Below are 22,817 nucleotides of genomic sequence, written 5' to 3' on the forward strand. Positions count from 1 at the left end.
TATGCAAGGTGGGCGTTCTGCACTGCCTGGGCAGGGCGGGCGTGGTGCACTGCCTGGGCAAGGCGGGCGTGGTGCACTGCCTGGGCAGGGCGGGCGTGGTGCACTGCCTGGGCAAGGCGGGCGTGGTGCACTGTTTGGGCAAGGCGGGCGTGGTGCACTGCCTGGGTAGGGCGGACGTGGTGCACTACCTGGGCAGGACGGGCGTGGTACACTGCCTGGGCAGGGCGTGCGTGGTACACTACCTGGGCAGGGCGGGCGTGGTGCACTGCCTGGGCAGGGCGAGTGTGATGCATAGCCTGGGCAAGGCGGGCGTGGTACACTGCCTGGGCAGGGTGGGCGTGGTACACTGCCTGGGCAGGGCGGGCGTGGTGCACTGCCTGGGCAAGGCGGGCGTGGTACACTGCCTGGGCAGGGTGGGCGTGGTACACTGCCTGGGCAGGGCGGGCGTGGTGCACTGCCTGGGCAAGGCGGGTGTGGTGCACTGTCTGGGCAGGGCGGGCGTGGTACATTGCCTGGGCAAAGTGGGCGTTCTGCACTGCCTGGGCAGGGTGGGCGTTCTGCACTGCCTGGGCAAGGTGGACGTGGTGCACTGCCTGGGCAGGGTGGCTCTGGTGCCCCTCTCGCGGGGCAGGGAGGGAGGGTAGCAGCAGAGGTGGCCCTGGCAGTGTGCACAAGGCAGTGGTCAGGAACGGACGCGTTTTCTCCGCCGCCGCCTGCCAGGCCATGATAGCACCCGCTTCACCAGTGCTGCTATTACCGCACTCTCTCCGCGATAGCACCCGCTACACCAGTGCTATTACTGCACTCTCTCCTTCACTTGTACTCTCCACTGGATGTCCTCACACTCATGTGATAACATTAACCTACCAACAAGAATTTTGGTATCACTCAGTGCAAAGTTTCAGACGGATTATTATCGCGTAAAACTCCTGTAACAGTGAACTTCACGACGTTAGATAACACGCTTATAACAGTGAACCTGACCACACTAGATAACACACTTATACTTAACACTGGAAAGAAAAAATCAGTTTTTAAACGAGTGAAGCTAAAGTTTACTTGTGAGAGGCCGAGGGTAAACTCTCAGCTTGAAGTGATAGTGTTATATTTCTGGAGATAGTTGAACCCAACACCATCAACCACCACCAGCAAACCACCCCAACCTCCCCAGCAACCATCTCAAAGTTCCCAGCAACCACCTCCACGTCCTTAGCAACCACCTCAGCGTCTCCAGGTACTCTTCCAAGCATCGTGTTGGGGGGAGAGGTAACCTTCACCCCATTTCTGTGTCACCTGTTATGTCATGCCAACACTTTGTTAGCTTCCTGCTACGCGGTGCTGAGTAGCTCACTGGTAAGAGCAATGGACTCACAGTCGTAAAGTCCAGGATTGATTCTCCAGCAGGAAACATGTGGTTAATGTGCTGACGCTGCCCATCTAACACTTGTGTGTTTGTCGACGATTGTGGGTCACATCACGGGGAAATATATGTCTTAGGAAACTGCAGTACCTGCTGGAATGTCTTATCCTGTGTAAGAAAACACTGCAGTTCTGTGTGAGAAACCTACTGGAAGTATTCAGGTGCTGAGTATAAGGTACTGGAATTAGGTGCTGAGTATAAGATACCGTGCACATAATGCTAGCAAAAAAATCCCTTGTTAGCGTGGTGATTATTATTATTATTATTATTATTACATTAATGGGAAAGAGCTAAACCAATGGGGGGGGGGAGGGAGGCATTGCAGACACTTAGGTTCGTTCCAGGAAAAAGTATGGCATCTTCAATTCCTTGAATCAAGAGCTTATTGCTCAAAATAAAGGGTTCTGACTGGATAAGTTTAATTTTAGAAAGGCTGTAGAAAGTGGTATAACCCTTGGTAACTGATACACACAAATTGCTACGACATATTTATTTTGGAAAGCATTGTGGTCATGGGACCTTGATCACTTCTCAACCATAGTGGTAGAAAATAACAGTATATATAGGCAGAAAGTAGGGTGTGAGTGACCTGGAAAAATGAGGTCACGTGATTCCAGTGTCGTGAGGTAGGATGGGCTTTGCCTGGTTCAGTATCATGTATGGCAGTGTTTTTTTTTTTTTTTTTTTTTTTAGCTTCTAGTATTATGTTCCAAGGTGTCGGTGATGGTGACTAGCGAGGCTTTTAGATATAAATGGCATCTAAGATCATGGTCAGTAAAGAAGAGTTGTTCATCTTTTCAGTTCATCATATGTCCCGTCGAGTTTCTGTGGTGGACACTAGCATACTTGAAGTCGTCCCTGTTGCAGGCGTTTCCATATTTATTTAAGCGGACCGAAACCTTTCTTCCTGTTTTCCCTACATATTTCTTGGGATATTATCCAGAGGGCATGATGTAGATGCCTGCTGTGGAAGTTAAAGATCTGGAAATAGAGTAGTCGATGAGTGGAACAATCTGCCTAGTAGGTTCATTGTGGCACACCAGGAGTATGCTACTTTTTTCGACGTATGTTACACGCCCATATAAACATGCCCTCTCGACCAGCAAACCAGCTGTTAAGGGTATGTATGACAGGGGAGGCCCACCTGTTATGCTAAACAGCTCGGTCCAACCCGCCAGTCACAAGGATGGACTGATTACGTCATTCTTCATTTCACCACTACACCTGCTGCTTCTGACTGAAGAAGCCTACTGTGTAGGCGAAATATTTCAACAATGAATACACCTAACTGTTGCACATGTGTCTTAATCATCAACTTGTCGGTATTTTATACCATTTTCGACACAAGGAAGCCTGCTGAAGTTGTGAAGCGATGTTTGTGACTCGTGAGAAAACATTGGTAGACTTGCCTCTCAAGTCTGGTCACTCACAGGTTCTCACTGTGTCTCTTGCTTGCACACTTGTTATTCTACACATAGTGTATATACATTGTACATATACTTGCACGCTTATCTGGTGAAAGAAAATATAATAAGTATTTACTCTTCGGTACCTTTTTCCCTTATTATACTATTGCTCTTTTTGACATTTTGCCCCATGTTAAACAGTCTGTTACCCACTGTATCACAGAGTATCTGGTATAACATTATGAAATATTTTCTACTTCTGTATCATATAGGTTCTCATCATAGTCTCCTGTGTTTCACTTGTAGTACAAGTCTCATGGAGAATTATGCAATTTTTCTTCTAATATCAAAGGACCCGCCTCATATCTTCTCTTTCATTCTCGTTACTTCCAATGAACTGTTATTATTAGAAGTTACTAAGGTCCCAGAAGCGGAACGTTTTCTTATAAATATTTCTTAGTGATTTCTCTTACATAATGCGACCCACAACGCTCGACTAACACACAGGTACATACTAGCAGTGCTAAGCTGACAGGGGCAGCAGAGGTACAACAACACAGATATGTATTCCTCTAACATCTAAGAGCCCCTGAATCTGTTGGTTTAGCCACAGAGGTGTGTATCTTCTGTATGATGGTCAATGTAGTGATTGGTGTCACTCATATTTTGTCTCTAGCCAGTGAAATTCTAGTAGAGTTCTCGTAGTATTGTTCTCACTTTGCATGAAGACTAACTTAAAGATATCGACTAATGTGTGTTTTTTTAATGCGAGAGTGACAGGAGGGATTGATAGCTGAGTGCATACATTACGATTTAAAGTAAGTATTCGACTGAGCTTCGCATATTGCAATTACTTACAAATATACAATATTATTTCAATATTTGGAATGGAATCCTCGTGGTCTGAAAGCGAAATGAGAGGAGTGACAAGTTATCTTTATAGAGCATAGTGTAAGTAATTACCAGCAGTGTTGCCAGAGATAGTACTGATCAGTAGTGTGTCCAGTGATGGTACTGATCAGTAGTGTGTCCAGTGATGGTACTGATCAGTAGTGTGTCCAGTGATGGTACTGATCAGTGGTGTGTCCAGTGATGGTACTGATCAGTAGTGTGTCCAGTGATGGTACTGATCAGTAGTGTGTCCAGTGATGGTACTGATCAGTAGTGTGTCCAGTGATGGTACTGATCAGCGGTGTGTCCAGTGATGGCACTGATCAGTAGTGTGTCCAGTGATGGTACTGATCAGCGGTGTGTCCAGTGATGGCACTGATCAGTAGTGTGTCCAGTGATGGTACTGATCAGTAGTGTGTCCAGTGATGGCACTGATCAGTAGTGTGTCCAGTGATGGTACTGATCAGCGGTGTGTCCAGTGATGGCACTGATCAGTAGTGTGTCCAGTGATGGCACTGATCAGTAGTGTGTCCAGTGATGGTACTGATCAGCGGTGTGTCCAGTGATGGCACTGATCAGTAGTGTGTCCAGTGATGGTACTGATCAGTAGTGTGTCCAGTGATGGTACTGATCAGTAGTGTGTCCAGTGATGGTACTGATCAGTAGTGTGTCCAGTGATGGTACTGATCAGTGGTGTGTCCAGTGATGGTACTGATCAGTAGTGTGTCCAGTGATGGTACTGATCAGTAGTGTGTCCAGTGATGGTACTGATCAGTAGTGTGTCCAGTGATGGTACTGATCAGTAGTGTGTCCAGTGATGGTACTGATCAGTAGTGTGTCCAGTGATGGTACTGATCAGTAGTGTGTCCAGTGATGGTACTGATCAGTGGTGTGTCCAGTGATGGTACTGATCAGTAGTGTGTCCAGTGATGGTACTGATCAGTAGTGTGTCCAGTGATGGTACTGATCAGTAGTGTGTCCAGTGATGGTACTGATCAGTAGTGTGTTCAGTGATGGTACTGATCAGTGGTGTGTCCAGTGATGGTACTGATCAGTAGTGTGTCCAGTGATGGTACTGATCAGTGGTGTGTCCAGTGATGGTACTGATCAGTAGTGTGTCCAGTGATGGTACTGATCAGTAGTGTGTCCAGTGATGGTACTGATCAGTAGTGTGTCCAGTGATGGTACTGATCAGTAGTGTGTCCAGTGATGGTACTGATCAGTGGTGTGTCCAGCGATGGTACTGATCAGTAGTGTGTCCAGTGATGGTACTGATCAGTGGTGTGTCCAGCGATGGTACTGATCAGTAGTGTGTCCAGTGATGGTACTGATCAGTGGTGTGTCCAGTGATGGTACTGATCAGTAGTGTGTCCAGTGATGGTACTGATCAGTGGTGTGTCCAGTGATGATACTGATCAGTGGTGTGTCCAGTGATGGTATTAATCAGTGGTGTAACCACTGATGGTATTAATTAGTGGAGTATCCAGTGATGGAAATGATCATTGGTATGCCCAGTGATGGTACTGATCAGTGGTGTGTCCAGTGATGATATTGATCAGTGGTGTGTCTAGCGGTTGTACTGATCAGTGGTGTGTCCAGTGGTGGTATTGATCAGTGGTGTGTCTAGTGATTGTACTGATCAGTGGTGTGTCCAGTGATGGTATTGATCAGTGGTGTGTCTAGCGGTTGTACTGATCAGTGGTGTGTCCAGTGGTGGTATTGATCAGTGGTGTGTCCAGTGATTGTACTGATCAGTGGTGAGTCCAGTAATGGTACTGATCAGTGGTGTGTCCATTGATGGTATTGATCAGTGATGTGTCTAGTGATGGTACTCATCAGTGGTGAGTCCAGTGATGGTACTCATCAGTGGTGCGTCCAATGATCATACTCATCAGTGGTGAGTCCAGTGATGGTACTGATCAGTGGTGAGTCCACTGATGGTACTGATCAGTGGTGTGTCCATTGATGGTACTGATCAATGGTGTGCCCATTGATGGTACTGATCAGTGGTGTGTCCAGTAATGGTATTGATCAGTGGCGTGTCTAGTGATGGTACTCATCAGTGGTGAGTAGAGTGATGGTACTGATCAGTGGTGTGTCCAGTGATGGTACTGATCAGTGGTGTGTCCAGTGATGGTATTGATCAGTGGCGTGTATAGTAATTGTACTGATCAGTGGTGAGTCCAGTAACGTTATTGATCAGTGGTGTGTCCAGTGATGATATTGATCAGTGGTGTGTCCATTGATGGTATTAATCAGTGGTGTAACCAGTGATGGTATTAATTAGTGGTGCATCCAGTGATGGAGATGACCAGTGGTGTGTCTAGTGATGGTACTGATCAGTGGCGTGTCCAGTAATGGTATTGATCAGTGGTGTGTCCAATGATCATATTATCAGTGGTGAGTCCAGTGATGGTACTGATAAGTGGTGTGTCCAGTGATGGTACTGATCAATGGTGTGTCCAGTGATGGTACTGATCAGTGGTGTGTCCAGTGATGGTACTGATCAGTGGTGTGTCCAGTGATGGTATTGATCAGTGGTGTGTCCAGTGACGGTATTGATCAGTGGTTTGTCCAGTGATGGTACTGATCAGCGGTGTGTCCAGTGATGGCACTGATCAGTGGTGTGCCCAGTGATGGTACTGATCAGTGGTGTATCCAATGATGGTACTGATCAGTGGTTTTTCCAGTGGTGGTATTGATGAGTGAGGTGTCCAGTAATGGTATTGATCAGTGGTGTCTTCAGTGCTGGTACTTATGAGTGGTGTGCCCATGGATGATAGTGATCAGTGATGTGTCCAGTGATGGTATTGATCATTGGTGTCTTCGGTGATGGTGCTGATCAGTGGTGTGTCCAGGGATGATACTGATTAGTGATGTGTCCAGTGATGGTATTGATCAGTGGTGTGTCCATTGATGATATTGATCAGTGATAGTATTGATCAGTGGTGTGTCCGGTGATGGTATTCATCAGTGATGTGTCCACTGATAGTGATCAGTGGTGTGTCTAATGATGTTATTAATCATTGGTGTGTCCAATGATGGTATTAATCAGTGGTGTATCCAATGATGGTATTCATCAGTGATGTGTCCAGTGATGGTGATGATCAGTAGTGGGTCTAGTGATTGTAGTGGTCAGTGGTGTGTCAAATGATGGTATTGATCAGTGGTATGTCCAATGAAGGTATTAATCAGTGGTGTATTCAGTGATGGTGTTGATTAGAGGTGTCTCCAGTGATGGTATTGATCAGTGATGGCACTGATCAGTAATAGTGGTGATCAGTGATGGTATTGATCAGTGGTGTTCAGTGATGGTATTGATCAGTGACAGTATTTATCATTGATGTGTGACTTTTTCTACTGATCAGTAGTGTGGTATTGATCAGTGGTGCGTCAAGTGATGGTAATGATCAGTGGTGAGTTCAGTGATGGTATGGATCAGTGGTGCGTCAAGTGATAGTATTGATCAGTGGTGTGTTCAGTGATGGTATTGATCAGTGATGTGTCGAGTTATTCTGTTGATCGGTAATGTGTGAAGTGATGATATTGATTAGTGGTGTGTCAATTGATGGTATTAATCAATGATGTGTCCAGTGATGGTATTGGTCCGCGGGGTGTCCAGTGATGGTATTGATCAATGGTGTGTTCAATGATGGCATTGATCAATGGTGTGTTCGTGATGGTATTGTTCAGTGGTGTGTCCAGTAATGGTATTGCTCAGTGGCGTGTCCAGTGATGATATGGATCAGTAGTGTGTCCAGTGATGGTGATGATCAGTGATGTTTTCAATGATGGTATTGATCAATTGTGTGTTCAGTGATTGTATTGATCAGTAGTGTGTCCAGTGATATTGATCAATAGTGTGTCCATTGATGGTATAGATCAGTATTGTGTCAAGGGATGGTACTGATCAGTGGTGTGTCCAGTGATGGTACTGATCAGTGGTGGTATTGATCAGTGATGGTAATGATCATTAGTGTGTCCAGTGATGGTGATGATCAGTGATGTTTCCAGTCATGGTATTGGTCCGTGGGGTGTCCAGTGATGATATTGATCAATGGTGTGTTCAGTGATGGTATTGATCAGTGGTGTACCCAGTGATAGTATTGATCAATAGTGTGTCCAGTGATGGTATAGATCAGTAGTGTGTCATTTAATGATATTGATCAGTGGTGTGTCCAGTGATGGTACTGATCGGTGATGGTATTTATCAGTGATGGTAATAATAATCGGTGTGTCCAGTAATGTCATTCATCAGTGATGGTACTGATCAGTAGTGTGTCCAGTGATGGTACTGATCAGTAGTGTGTCCAGTGATGGTACTGATCAGTAGTGTGTCCAGTGATGGTACTGATCAGTAGTGTGTCCAATGTTGGTAATGATCAGTGGTGTGTCTAGTGATGCTGTTGATCAGACATGTGTCCATTGATGATACTGATCAGTAGTGTGTCCAGTGGTACTTATCAGTGGTGTGTCCAGTGATGGTATTAATCAGATGTGTGTCCAGTGGTGGTACTTATCAGAGATGGAAATGATCAGTAGTGTGTCCAGTATTGATTCAGTATTGTCAGTAGTGTGTCAAGTATTGATTCAGTATTGGTCCGTAGTGTGTGAAGTGATGGTATTAATCAGTAGCGTGTCACGTGATGGTGTGTCAACTGATGGTATTGATCAGTGATCGTATTGGTCAGTGATGGTGTTGATCAGTGATGGTATTGATCAGTAATATCTCCAGTGATGGCATTGATCAATGGTGTGTCAACTGATGGCATTGATCAGTGATAGTAATGATCAGTAACGGTAATGTTCACTTTTCCCAATGATGGTATTGATCCGTCGTGTGTCCAGTGATGGTACTGATCAGTGATGTGTCAAGTGATGGCATTGATCAGTGCTATATCCAGTAATGGCATTATCAGTGATAGTATTGATCTTTGGTACGTCCATTGATAGTACTGATCAGTGATAGTACTGATCAGTGATAGTACTGATCAGTGATAGTACTGATCAGTGATAGTACTGATCAGTGATAGTACTGATCAGTGATAGTACTGATCAGTGATAGTACTGATCAGTGATAGTACTGATCAGTGATAGTACTGATCAGTGATAGTATTGATAAGTGATAGTATTGATAAGTGAAGATAATGAGTGGTGTAGCAAGTGAGTGAATTTATCAGTAGTGTGTCAAGTGATGGTACTGATCAGTAGAGTGTGAAGTGGTGGTATTGATCAGTGATGGTATTGATCAGTGATGGTATTGATCAGTGATGGTATTGATCAGTGATGGTATTGATCAGTGATGGTATTGATCAGTGATGGTATTGATCAGGGATGGTATTGATCAGTGATAGTACTGATCAGTGATGGTATTGATCAGTGATGGTATTGATCAGTGATGATACTGATCAGTAGAGTGTGAAGTGGTGGTATTGATCAGTGATGGTATTGATCAGTGATGGTATTGATCAGTGATGGTATTGATCAGTGATGGTATTGATCAGTGATGGTATTGATCAGTAGAGTGTGAAGTGGTGGTATTGATCAGTGATGGTATTGATCAGTGATGGTATTGATCAGTGATGGTAAGGATCAGTAGTGATGGTATTGATCAGTGATGTAATGTCCACAGTTATTGTGTTACAACTACTGGAAGATGACTGGTAGTGTGTTACAAGTGCTGGAAGATGACTGGTAGTGTGTTACAACTACTGGAAGATGACGGGTAGTGTGTTACAACTACTGGAAGATGACTGGTAGTGTGTTACAACTACTGGAAGATGACTGGTAGTGTGTTACAACTACTGGAAGATGACGGGTAGTGTGTTACAACTACTGGAAGATGACTGGTAGTGTGTTACAACTACTGGAAGATGACTGGTAGTGTGTTACAACTACTGGAAGATGACTGGTAGTGTGTTACAACTACTGGAAGATGACTGGTAGTGTGTTACAACTACTGGAAGATGACTGGTAGTGTGTTACAACTACTGGAAGATGACTGGTAGTGTGTTACAACTACTGGAAGATGACTGGTAGTGTGTTACAACTACTGGAAGATGACGAGTAATGTGTTACAACTACTGGAAGATGACTGGTAGTGTGTTACAACTACTGGAAGATGACGAGTAATGTGTTACAACTACTGGAAGATGACTGGTAGTGTGCTACAACTACTGGAAGATGACGGGTAGTGTGTTACAACTACTGGAAGATGACTGGTAGTGTGTTACAACTACTGGAAGATGACGAGTAGTGTGTTACAACTACTGGAAGATGACTGGTAGTGTGTTACAACTACTGGAAGATGACTGGTAGTGTGTTACAACTACTGGAAGATGACTGGTAGTGTGTTACAACTACTGGAAGATGACTGGTAGTGTGTTACAACTACTGGAAGATGACTGGTAGTGTGTTACAACTACTGGAAGATGACGAGTAATGTGTTACAACTACTGGAAGATGACTGGTAGTGTGTTACAACTACTGGAAGATGACGAGTAATGTGTTACAACTACTGGAAGATGACTGGTAGTGTGCTACAACTACTGAAAGATGACGGGTAGTGTGTTACAACTACTGGAAGATGACTGGTAGTGTGTTACAACTACTGGAAGATGACGGGTAGTGTGTTACAGCTACTGGAAGATGACGGGTAGTGTGTTACAACTACTGGAAGATGACGGGTAGTGTGTTACAACTACTGGAAGATGACGGGTAGTGTGTTACAACTACTGGAAGATGACTGGTAGTGTGTTACAACTACTGGAAGATGACGGGTAGTGTGTCACAACTACTGGAAGATGACTGGTAGTGTGTTACAACTACTGGAAGATGACTTGTAGTGTGTTACAACTACTGGAAGATGACGGGTAGTGTGTTACAACTACTGGAAGATGACGGGTAGTGTGTTACAACTACTGGAAGATGACGGGTAGTGTGTTACAACTACTGGAAGATGACTGGTAGTGTGTTACAACTACTGGAAGATGACTGGTAGTGTGTTACAACTACTGGAAGATGACTGGTAGTGTGTTACAACTACTGGAAGATGACTGGTAGTGTGCTACAACTACTGGAAGATGACTGGTATTGTGTTACAACTACTGGAAGATGACGAGTAGTGTGTTACAACTACTGGAAGATGACTGGTAGTGTGTTACAACTACTGGAAGATGACTGGTATTGTGTTACAACTACTGGAAGATGACGAGTAGTGTGTTACAACTACTGGAAGATGACTGGTAGTGTGCTACAACTACTGGAAGATGACTGGTATTGTGTTACAACTACTGGAAGATGACGAGTAGTGTGTTACAACTACTGGAAGATGACTGGTAGTGTGTTACAACTACTGGAAGATGACTGATAGTGTGTTACAACTACTGGAAGATGACTGGTAGTGTGTTACAACTACTGGAAGATGACGAGTAGTGTGTTACAACTACTGGAAGATGACTGGTAGTGTGTTACAACTACTGGAAGATGACTGGTAGTGTGTTACAACTACTGGAAGATGACTGGTAGTGTGCTACAACTACTGGAAGATGACTGGTAGTGTGTTACAACTACTGGAAGATGACGGGTAGTGTGTTACAACTACTGGAAGATGACTGGTAGTGTGTTACAACTACTGGAAGATGACGGGTAGTGTGTTACAACTACTGGAAGATGACGGGTAGTGTGTTACAACTACTGGAAGATGACTGGTAGTGTGTTACAACTACTGGAAGATGACGGGTAGTGTGTCACAACTACTGGAAGATGACTGGTAGTGTGTTACAACTACTGGAAGATGACTTGTAGTGTGTTACAACTACTGGAAGATGACTGGTAGTGTGTTACAACTACTGGAAGATGACGAGTAATGTGTTACAACTACTGGAAGATGACTGGTAGTGTGTTACAACTACTGGAAGATGACGAGTAATGTGTTACAACTACTGGAAGATGACTGGTAGTGTGCTACAACTACTGGAAGATGACGGGTAGTGTGTTACAACTACTGGAAGATGACTGGTAGTGTGTTACAACTACTGGAAGATGACGAGTAGTGTGTTACAACTACTGGAAGATGACTGGTAGTGTGTTACAACTACTGGAAGATGACTGGTAGTGTGTTACAACTACTGGAAGATGACTGGTAGTGTGTTACAACTACTGGAAGATGACTGGTAGTGTGTTACAACTACTGGAAGATGACTGGTAGTGTGTTACAACTACTGGAAGATGACGAGTAATGTGTTACAACTACTGGAAGATGACTGGTAGTGTGTTACAACTACTGGAAGATGACGAGTAATGTGTTACAACTACTGGAAGATGACTGGTAGTGTGCTACAACTACTGAAAGATGACGGGTAGTGTGTTACAACTACTGGAAGATGACTGGTAGTGTGTTACAACTACTGGAAGATGACGGGTAGTGTGTTACAGCTACTGGAAGATGACGGGTAGTGTGTTACAACTACTGGAAGATGACGGGTAGTGTGTTACAACTACTGGAAGATGACTGGTAGTGTGTTACAACTACTGGAAGATGACGGGTAGTGTGTCACAACTACTGGAAGATGACTGGTAGTGTGTTACAACTACTGGAAGATGACTTGTAGTGTGTTACAACTACTGGAAGATGACGGGTAGTGTGTTACAACTACTGGAAGATGACGGGTAGTGTGTTACAACTACTGGAAGATGACGGGTAGTGTGTTACAACTACTGGAAGATGACTGGTAGTGTGTTACAACTACTGGAAGATGACTGGTAGTGTGTTACAACTACTGGAAGATGACTGGTAGTGTGTTACAACTACTGGAAGATGACTGGTAGTGTGCTACAACTACTGGAAGATGACTGGTATTGTGTTACAACTACTGGAAGATGACGAGTAGTGTGTTACAACTACTGGAAGATGACTGGTAGTGTGTTACAACTACTGGAAGATGACTGGTATTGTGTTACAACTACTGGAAGATGACGAGTAGTGTGTTACAACTACTGGAAGATGACTGGTAGTGTGCTACAACTACTGGAAGATGACTGGTATTGTGTTACAACTACTGGAAGATGACGAGTAGTGTGTTACAACTACTGGAAGATGACTGGTAGTGTGTTACAACTACTGGAAGATGACTGATAGTGTGTTACAACTACTGGAAGATGACTGGTAGTGTGTTACAACTACTGGAAGATGACGAGTAGTGTGTTACAACTACTGGAAGATGACTGGTAGTGTGTTACAACTACTGGAAGATGACTGGTAGTGTGTTACAACTACTGGAAGATGACTGGTAGTGTGCTACAACTACTGGAAGATGACTGGTAGTGTGTTACAACTACTGGAAGATGACGGGTAGTGTGTTACAACTACTGGAAGATGACTGGTAGTGTGTTACAACTACTGGAAGATGACGGGTAGTGTGTTACAACTACTGGAAGATGACGGGTAGTGTGTTACAACTACTGGAAGATGACTGGTAGTGTGTTACAACTACTGGAAGATGACGGGTAGTGTGTCACAACTACTGGAAGATGACTGGTAGTGTGTTACAACTACTGGAAGATGACTTGTAGTGTGTTACAACTACTGGAAGATGACTGGTAGTGTGTTACAACTACTGGAAGATGACGAGTAATGTGTTACAACTACTGGAAGATGACTGGTAGTGTGTTACAACTACTGGAAGATGACGAGTAATGTGTTACAACTACTGGAAGATGACTGGTAGTGTGCTACAACTACTGGAAGATGACGGGTAGTGTGTTACAACTACTGGAAGATGACTGGTAGTGTGTTACAACTACTGGAAGATGACGAGTAGTGTGTTACAACTACTGGAAGATGACTGGTAGTGTGTTACAACTACTGGAAGATGACTGGTAGTGTGTTACAACTACTGGAAGATGACTGGTAGTGTGTTACAACTACTGGAAGATGACTGGTAGTGTGTTACAACTACTGGAAGATGACTGGTAGTGTGTTACAACTACTGGAAGATGACGAGTAATGTGTTACAACTACTGGAAGATGACTGGTAGTGTGTTACAACTACTGGAAGATGACGAGTAATGTGTTACAACTACTGGAAGATGACTGGTAGTGTGCTACAACTACTGAAAGATGACGGGTAGTGTGTTACAACTACTGGAAGATGACTGGTAGTGTGTTACAACTACTGGAAGATGACGGGTAGTGTGTTACAGCTACTGGAAGATGACGGGTAGTGTGTTACAACTACTGGAAGATGACGGGTAGTGTGTTACAACTACTGGAAGATGACGGGTAGTGTGTTACAACTACTGGATGATGACTGGTAGTGTGTTACAACTACTGGAAGATGACGGGTAGTGTGTCACAACTACTGGAAGATGACTGGTAGTGTGTTACAACTACTGGAAGATGACTGGTAGTGTGTTACAACTACTGGAAGATGACGGGTAGTGTGTTACAACTACTGGAAGATGACGGGTAGTGTGTTACAACTACTGGAAGATGACGGGTAGTGTGTTACAACTACTGGAAGATGACTGGTAGTGTGCTACAACTACTGCAAGATGACTGGTATTGTGTTACAACTACTGGAAGATGACGAGTAGTGTGTTACAACTACTGGAAGATGACTGGTAGTGTGTTACAACTACTGGAAGATGACTGGTATTGTGTTACAACTACTGGAAGATGACGAGTAGTGTGTTACAACTACTGGAAGATGACTGGTAGTGTGCTACAACTACTGGAAGATGACTGGTATTGTGTTACAACTACTGGAAGATGACGAGTAGTGTGTTACAACTACTGGAAGATGACTGGTAGTGTGTTACAACTACTGGAAGATGACTGATAGTGTGTTACAACTACTGGAAGATGACTGGTAGTGTGTTACAACTACTGGAAGATGACGAGTAGTGTGTTACAACTACTGGAAGATGACTGGTAGTGTGTTACAACTACTGGAAGATGACTGGTAGTGTGTTACAACTACTGGAAGATGACTGGTAGTGTGCTACAACTACTGGAAGATGACTGGTAGTGTGTTACAACTACTGGAAGATGACGGGTAGTGTGTTACAACTACTGGAAGATGACTGGTAGTGTGTTACAACTACTGGAAGATGACGGGTAGTGTGTTACAACTACTGGAAGATGACGGGTAGTGTGTTACAACTACTGGAAGATGACTGGTAGTGTTTTACAACTACTGGAAGATGACGGGTAGTGTGTCACAACTACTGGAAGATGACTGGTAGTGTGTTACAACTACTGGAAGATGACGGGTAGTGAATAACAAAAAAAAAAGGCACAATACCGTGACTGGAACGATACACAAATAACCCGCACATAGAAGAGAGGAGCTTACGACGACGTTTCGGCCCGACTTGGACCATTTACAAAGTCACACTAACGAGAAGTGGAGCAGGACGGCTATATATAGGCAGGAAGAGGTAGTGGTGGTAGTAGTAGTAGTAGTAGTAGTAGTAGTAGTGGTAGTAGTAGTAGTAGTAGTAGTAGCAGTAGTAGTAGTAGTAGTAGTAGTAGTAGTAGTAGTAGTAGTAGTAGTAGTAGTAGTAGTAGTAGTAGTGGTAGTAGTGGGGAACTAAGGAGGAGGAGCCAGTCAAATATAAAGAAAGGGGAGCACTGCAAGGGAGCTAGGTGCCCACAGAGGGAGAGCAAGTGCACAGAGGTGGGGGAAGGGGAAGTGATGAAATAAATAATGAAGGAACAGAAACACGCGACAGAAGAAAGGGGAAGAGGGAGAAGAAAAAATGAGGAGTCAGGTTAAGTCACGGGTGTTCTGAAGTTTGGAGCATTTTATAATGTAGTGGGAGAGGAAGGCATCTACAGAGACGAAGCCAGGACTAAGATTCATACAAGGAAAGTTGTGTATTAGAGAGGTTTCGACAAGACGGCGACTGTTAAAGTTGGAAGTAGGGAAGACAGTTTTAGCAGAAGACCAGTCTATAGGATGGCTGTGATCTCTGACGTGACAGAAAAGAGCATTGTTAGTGTCGGCAAGCCTAACACTATTTTTGTGCTCCCTAAGTCTGTCAGAAAGAGATCGGCCAGTTTCTCCAAAGTATTGAAGAGGACAGGAGGAGCAAGAAATAGAGTAGACACCAGGAACATCTGTAGAGGGAGGAGAGGTATGAACGAGATTAGTGCGAAGAGTGTTAGTCTGGCGGAAAGTAAGCTTGATGTCTAAGGGACGGAGAGAATTGTTGAGATTAGAAAGACCGGAAATGTAGGGAAGGCAGAGGACAGAAGAGTTCCCAGGAGTAGAGAGTTTGGGAGAGAAGAAATTACGTTTAGCACGTGAGAGGGCAGAGTCTATGAAATGTGAAGGGTAGCCAAGACGGGAAAACGAATTATGAAGAGTGGAAATTTCTGCTGGAAGGAACTGAGGATCACAGATGCGGAGGGCACGGAGAAAGAGGGAGATAAGAACACTTTTCTTGACAGGAGAAGCATGATAGGAAAAGTAATGAATGTACATGCCACTGTGCATGGGTTTTCGGTAAACGGAAAAGGAAAAACCTGCCATACCCCCGGCCGGGGTTTAACCCGCGGTTCAATCCCGGCCGGGGGTATGGTTTGTTTGCAATCGTATCATTACGATTTCTTGAGTTGACCGCGGGTTCAATCCCGGCCGGGGGTATGGTTTGTTTGCAATCGTGTCATTACGATTTCTTGAGTCAGGAAAAACCTGTATCTGAGCGGTGGACATGGACATCAAGGAAAGGAAGCAAGGAATTAGATTTCCATTCAGCTTCAAACTTAATGGAAGGGGCAAGATTATTAAGAGCTTCAAGAAAAGGTTGGAAGAGATTGGAGTCATGAGGCCACAGAGCAAAGATGTCATCAACATAGCGGAGCCAGAGTGAAGGTCGCACATCGATGTTAGTAAGAAGAACAGTCTCGAAGTATTCCAATACTTCGAGACTGTTCTTCCTACCATGCAGATGCCTTCCTCTCCCACTACACTGTAAAATGCTCCAAACTTCAGAACACCCGTGACTTAACCTGATTCCTCATTTTTTCTTCTCCCTCTTTCCCTTTCTTCTGTCGCGTGTTTCTGTTCCTTCATTATTTATTTCATCACTTCCCCTTCCCACCTCTGTGCACTTGCTCTCCCTCTGTGGGCACCTAGCTCCCTTGCAGTGCTCCCCTTTCTTTATATTTGACTGGCTCCTCCTCCTTAGCTCACACTACTACCACTACTACTACTACTACTACTACTACTACTACTACTACTACTACTACTACTACTACTACTACTACTACTACTGCTACTACTACTACTACTACTACTACTACTACTACTACTACTACTACTACTACTACTACTACTACTACTACTACTACTACTACTGCTACTACTACTACTACTACTACTACTACTACTACTACTACCACTACTACTACTACTACTACTACTACTACTACTACTACTACTACTACTACTACTACTACTACCACCACCACTACCTCTTCCTGCCTATATATACCCGTCCTGCTCCACTTCTCATTAGTGTGACTGTAAATGGTCCAAGTCGAACCGAAACGTCGTCGTAAGCTCCTCTCTTCTATGTCCGGGTTATTTGTGTGACGGGTAGTGTATTACAACTACTGGAAGATGACTGGTAGTGTTTTACAGCTACTGAAAGATGACTGGTAGTGTGTTATAACTACTGGAAGATGACTGGTAGTGTGTTATAACTACTGAAAGATGACTGGTAGTGTGTTATAACTACTGGAAGATGACTGGTAGTGTGTTATAACTACTGGAAGATGACTGGTAGTGTGTTATAACTACTGGAAGATGACTGGTAGTGTGTTATAACTACTGGAAGATGACTGGTAGTGTGTTATAACTACTGGAAGATGACTGGTAGTGTGTTATAACTACTGGAAGATGACTACTGTTACACTGCTATAAATTATAACATATTATCTTGCGAAGGTTAACCTCTCGATATCCTTCTAGCATCTAGGTTTTTCTCGTTTGTAACAGACTGCAGTTATTATCGTTCATATAACTGGAGCAGAACCAGTTATCCTTAAAACAATTCTTTTAATTAAGGTTATTTTATATTATTGAAACTAAGAGAATATAATATACTACTTAATGTTTGAGAACTTTAGTAAACCAAAAAAAATGAAGTGCAAGGTCAACATATGCATTTAAATAAACGTAAACTCTAATCTTAGTATGCTTCACAATCTCTATACATAATTATGAGTAAATAAGTAAATCTATCAAATTGTGAAATTATCTAAGTCAACAAGTGATCGATGCAGTGAGATCAAGACTTCCAGGTGCGTCAATTATTGCCCCCACAAATAGAGTCTTGTATGAAGCACCTCTGGGAACTGATGCCATTGATTTAATTGTCAAAAAGAAAGTTAGCGATTTTAGGAAGATGGAACAACGAATTGGCAATCTTGACACCCACGATACCTTGTACCTTCTCACAAAGTATTTGAATGTGCCCAGGTTAACTTATTTCCTAAGATATGTGCAACTTCGTATGATAACCATATACTGTGATGAATGGTATATAAGCCACGTCTACGGCCCTATGCTGTACATTCTACAAGATTGATGGACTGAACACATCGACTCCAGGTTGAGGGACTGATTACCTCATTCTCCTCCTCTCCTTACGCCTTCCTCTTTGTATTGGACTGATGAAGCCACTGTGTGGCGAAACGTTTCCTGAATAAAGATTCCCATATGCTGCATAAGTGTCTCAATCTTCAACCATAACCATATACTGCATGAATACGACAGTATCCTGAGACATATTTTTACGAAATTGCTCAACCTTACTCTATAAGATGGGCAGTGGAACTCAATAGAAATAAGTCACTCTGTCTGACTTTTTTGGGTTATCCTAGGTTCTCTACACATATGCTGCTATGTATGATAATTCTATGTAACTGTATTTGTGTATACCTGAATAAATTTACTTACTTACTTACTACACTTCCAGTCAGATTGGGAGGTATTGGTGTCCGCAAGGCATCACAGATTGCACCACCTGCTTTCCTGTCCTCATGCCTTGCATCCAGTGGACTTGTAGCAGCGATTCTTCTTTAACAATTTAGGGACAATGTTGGAGTTCATGACTAAAAGTGCAGCGGAGCCAGGCTCTGGGATAATCTAATCTCTGAAACCAGACCTGCTCCCCCCGCTACCCCCATCCCTCAACAACTACAGTCACACTGGAACAGCAGTGCTTCAGAATGTGTCAAGGAAGGATGGAGCCCTCTTCTTAGCAGCGAGAGCTCCTCATGCAGGGGATTTCCGGTTGGCTGTCCCCAACTATTTCCTTGGCACACGTGTCTACCCACAGACTATCCGCATTAGTGTTACCTTTCGCATTGCCGCCCCTATATATATTCCTTGCATATATATATATATATATATATATATATATATATATATATATATATATATATATATATATATATATATATATATATATATATATATATATATATATATATATATATATATATATATATATATATATATATATATATATATATATATATATATATATATATATATATATATATATATATATATATATATATATATATATATATATATATATATACACATGTGTGTGCAAGGAATTCGCAAGAGCAGGCGAAATATACACAAACACTGATCTCTGGCTGAAGGAGACTCGAACCTACGAACCTTGGAACAAGGTATGCAGTGCTTTACCAATCTACCCACACTGGACCAATACCTTGGAGTCCAGCTTGCGCATATATTTCGCCTGCTCTTGGGAATTCCTTGCATTGTTAAAAATCTCTAGTAAGGCTGATGCATGCAGGGGATGAGATGAAAAGCTGTAAGCCTTCTCCCTGAAAGCTGGCTGCCTTGGATCAAAGTCTAGCGCAAGCTGGACGCCAAGGTATTGGTCCAGTGTGGGTAGATTGGTAAAGAACTGCGTACCTTGTTCCAAGGTTCGTAGGTTCGAGTCTACTTCAGCCAGAGATCAGTGTTTGTTTATATATTTATATACTATATATATATATACTATATATATATATATATATATATATATATATATATATATATATATATATATATATATATATATATATATATATATATATATATATGTATGTATGTATGTGTATGTGTGTGTGTGTATAACTTGCACATTACTATGCATGTAAGTGTACTCATAAGTACAGGAATAAGTAATATGTATTTATGTCGTGTTTGGCAGACCCAGCACAGAATGTGACTGACAAAAACCAACAAGTCTCTAACTAAGCTAACTTCTGACATTAATAGAACAATGTAACAAGCAGTTCTTTAAACACCAGTATGCACAGTACTGGTGTAAGCAGCATAACAGGATGCAAGGAAGATAAGACACAAGATGCCCAACTGGGGATAATCAACATGTCCTCCAAAAAATAAAGATACTAAACTCCCAAATTACTGAATAGTTTAGTTGTTTCCAAACTCTGAGGCGGTATATAGACGTCAGTCTGAGCAAGTACTGGCGACACAGATTTCTGAACACTGTTGAGGTTACCAGTGTGGCATACTAAGAGTATGTTACATTGTATTTGGCGTATGACGCACACCCGAATAGGCATGCCCTCCCGACTAGCAAACCAGATACTAAGGATATAATGAGTGGGCCCCATCCCCTTGTTATACTAGCACCTTAGTTTAATTAGCCAATGAAAAGGAAGCCCACCAAAGTTGTGAACCAATGTGGTACACTTGTGAATCAACATTGGCAGACTTACCTCCAAGTTTGGTTGAATGCGGTTCTTACCCTGTCTCTTGCTTGCAAATTGCCATCTATATATATCCTCTGTATGTATTGTGCATATTATTGCTTGCTGCTTGGTAAAGGAAATATATAAGTATTTACTCTCTGCTACATCCAGGTGTGCAGGCCACAAGGCTACACCTGTGTTCATAATAGATAGTGAGTTAGACTCCAGACTTCAGTCATATTAAGTGTCTCACAACATAGAACCACAAAATGTAAAAAAAAAATATCCCTAATTGTAAATAATTATCTGCGAACATAGTTCCATCCAGGACAAGAAGTATGACCAGGATTACCAACGAGATCACAAGACAGAGTCAACATGAGGGAAGCAGAGGAGAAGAGAGTTCTCGCTGAAGTTGGGAGGAAAGATGCTATGCCTCATTCATGCCTAGCCAGATAAAATGAGTGAAGGCATCTATGCATCCATGAGGTGAGGCAGCTGTATGCATGAGTGAGGGCCACTCCAAGCTTGACATACACCCCAGAATTAGCAAGCAAGTGAACTAAGACGAACAGCCAGTGAGAACCTTGAATATGCCACCATGGAAAGCGTGGTGATAAAAGTCCTACCTAATAACAAATCTAAATATATAAAACAAATAATAACACAAAATATGACATTTTCGTGCAGTTTCTAACGAAAGTAGCATTAACAATTTAATATTAAATAAAAATGTACGTATAACATTGTATCTGATAAAACAGTAACTGGAAATGTGTTATATCTACTGGAAGATGACTGGTAGTGTGTGTTATATCTACTGGAAGATGACTGGTAGTGTGTTATAACACTGGAAGGTGACTGGTAGTGTGTTATAACACTGGAAGGTGACTGGTAGTGTGTTATAACACTGGAAGGTGACTGGTAGTGTGTTATAACACTGGAAGGTGACTGGTAGTGTGTTATAACACTGGAAGGTGACTGGTAGTGTGTTATAACACTGGAAGGTGACTGGTAGTGTGTTATAACACTGGAAGGTGACTGGTAGTGTGTTATAACACTGCAAGGTGACTGGTAGTGTGTTATAACACTGGAAGGTGACTGGTAGTGTGTTATAACACTGTAAGGTGACTGGTAGTGTGTTATAACACTGGAAGGTGACTGGTAGTGTGTTATAACACTGGAAGGTGACTGGTAGTGTGTTATAACACTGGAAGGTGACTGGTAGTGTGTTATAACACTGGAAGGTGACTGGTAGTGTGTTATAACACTGGAAGGTGACTGGTAGTGTGTTATAACACTGCAAGGTGACTGGTAGTGTGTTATAACACTGGAAGGTGACTGGTAGTGTGTTATAACACTGTAAGGTGACTGGTAGTGTGTTATAACACTGCAAGGTGACTGGTAGTGTGTTATAACACTGGAAGGTGACTGGTAGTGTGTTATAACACTGGAAGGTGACTGGTAGTGTGTTATAACACTGGAAGGTGACTGGTAGTGTGTTATAACACTGTAAGGTGACTGGTAGTGTGTTATAACACTGGAAGGTGACTGGTAGTGTGTTATAACACTGGAAGGTGACTGGTAGTGTGTTATAACTACTAGGAAGAGGATAGGTAGTGTTATAACACTGGAAGATGACTGGTAGTGTGTTATAACTACTATGAAGAGGATTAGTAGTGTGTTATAACTACTGGAAGATGACTGGTAGTTATAAACATTGGAAGATGACTCGGGGGTTTCAAGAGTCATTGCTGTTTTTACAAATGTATCGCAATTCTCGATTGCTTACTGTCATTTACACAGATCTACTATCATTTTCACAGTTCTAGTATCATTTACACATTTCTATAATTTATGCAATTCTATTATAATTTACATAGTTCTACCATCATATACATAGTTTTACTATTATTTACATAGTTCTGGCATTATTTACATAGTTTTATCATTTACACAGTCGTCCCACTGCTATTTATGCAGTTCTTTTATTTATACAGTTCTACTACCATTTACACAATCTATTATTTATTTAAAAATCTATTATTTACACAGTTCTATTGTCATTTACACAGTTTACTAGCAGTTACACAGATCTACTATCATTTACACAGATCCGCTATCATTTACAGCCTGGTGGCTAAAGCTCCCGCTTCACACACGGAGGGCCCGGGTTCGATTCCCGGCGGGTGGAAACATTTCGACACGTTTCCTTACACCTGTTGTCCTGTTCACCTAGCAACAAATAGGTACCTGGGTGTTAGTCGACTGGTGTGGGTCGCATCCTGGGGGACAAGATTAAGGACCCCAATAGAAATAAGTTAGACAGTCCTCGATGACGCAC

At 42.6% G+C, this 22,817-nt stretch overlaps 1 protein-coding gene across 1 annotated transcript in view; it reads left to right on the plus strand.

The window, feature by feature from the left end:
* The first annotated feature begins 669 nt into the window (after positions 1-669).
* Positions 670-22,817, plus strand: part of LOC128687131 (uncharacterized) — a 284,886-nt gene continuing 262,738 nt past the window's right edge. Inside the window, exon 1 of the mRNA XM_070092803.1 lies at positions 670-1,234. The gene's annotated coding sequence lies outside the window, so the exon portion shown is untranslated. The remainder of the gene's footprint in view (positions 1,235-22,817) is intronic.

This window comes from Cherax quadricarinatus, chromosome 40 (assembly GCF_038502225.1).
Source record: "Cherax quadricarinatus isolate ZL_2023a chromosome 40, ASM3850222v1, whole genome shotgun sequence".
Lineage (NCBI taxonomy): Eukaryota > Metazoa > Arthropoda > Malacostraca > Decapoda > Parastacidae > Cherax > Cherax quadricarinatus.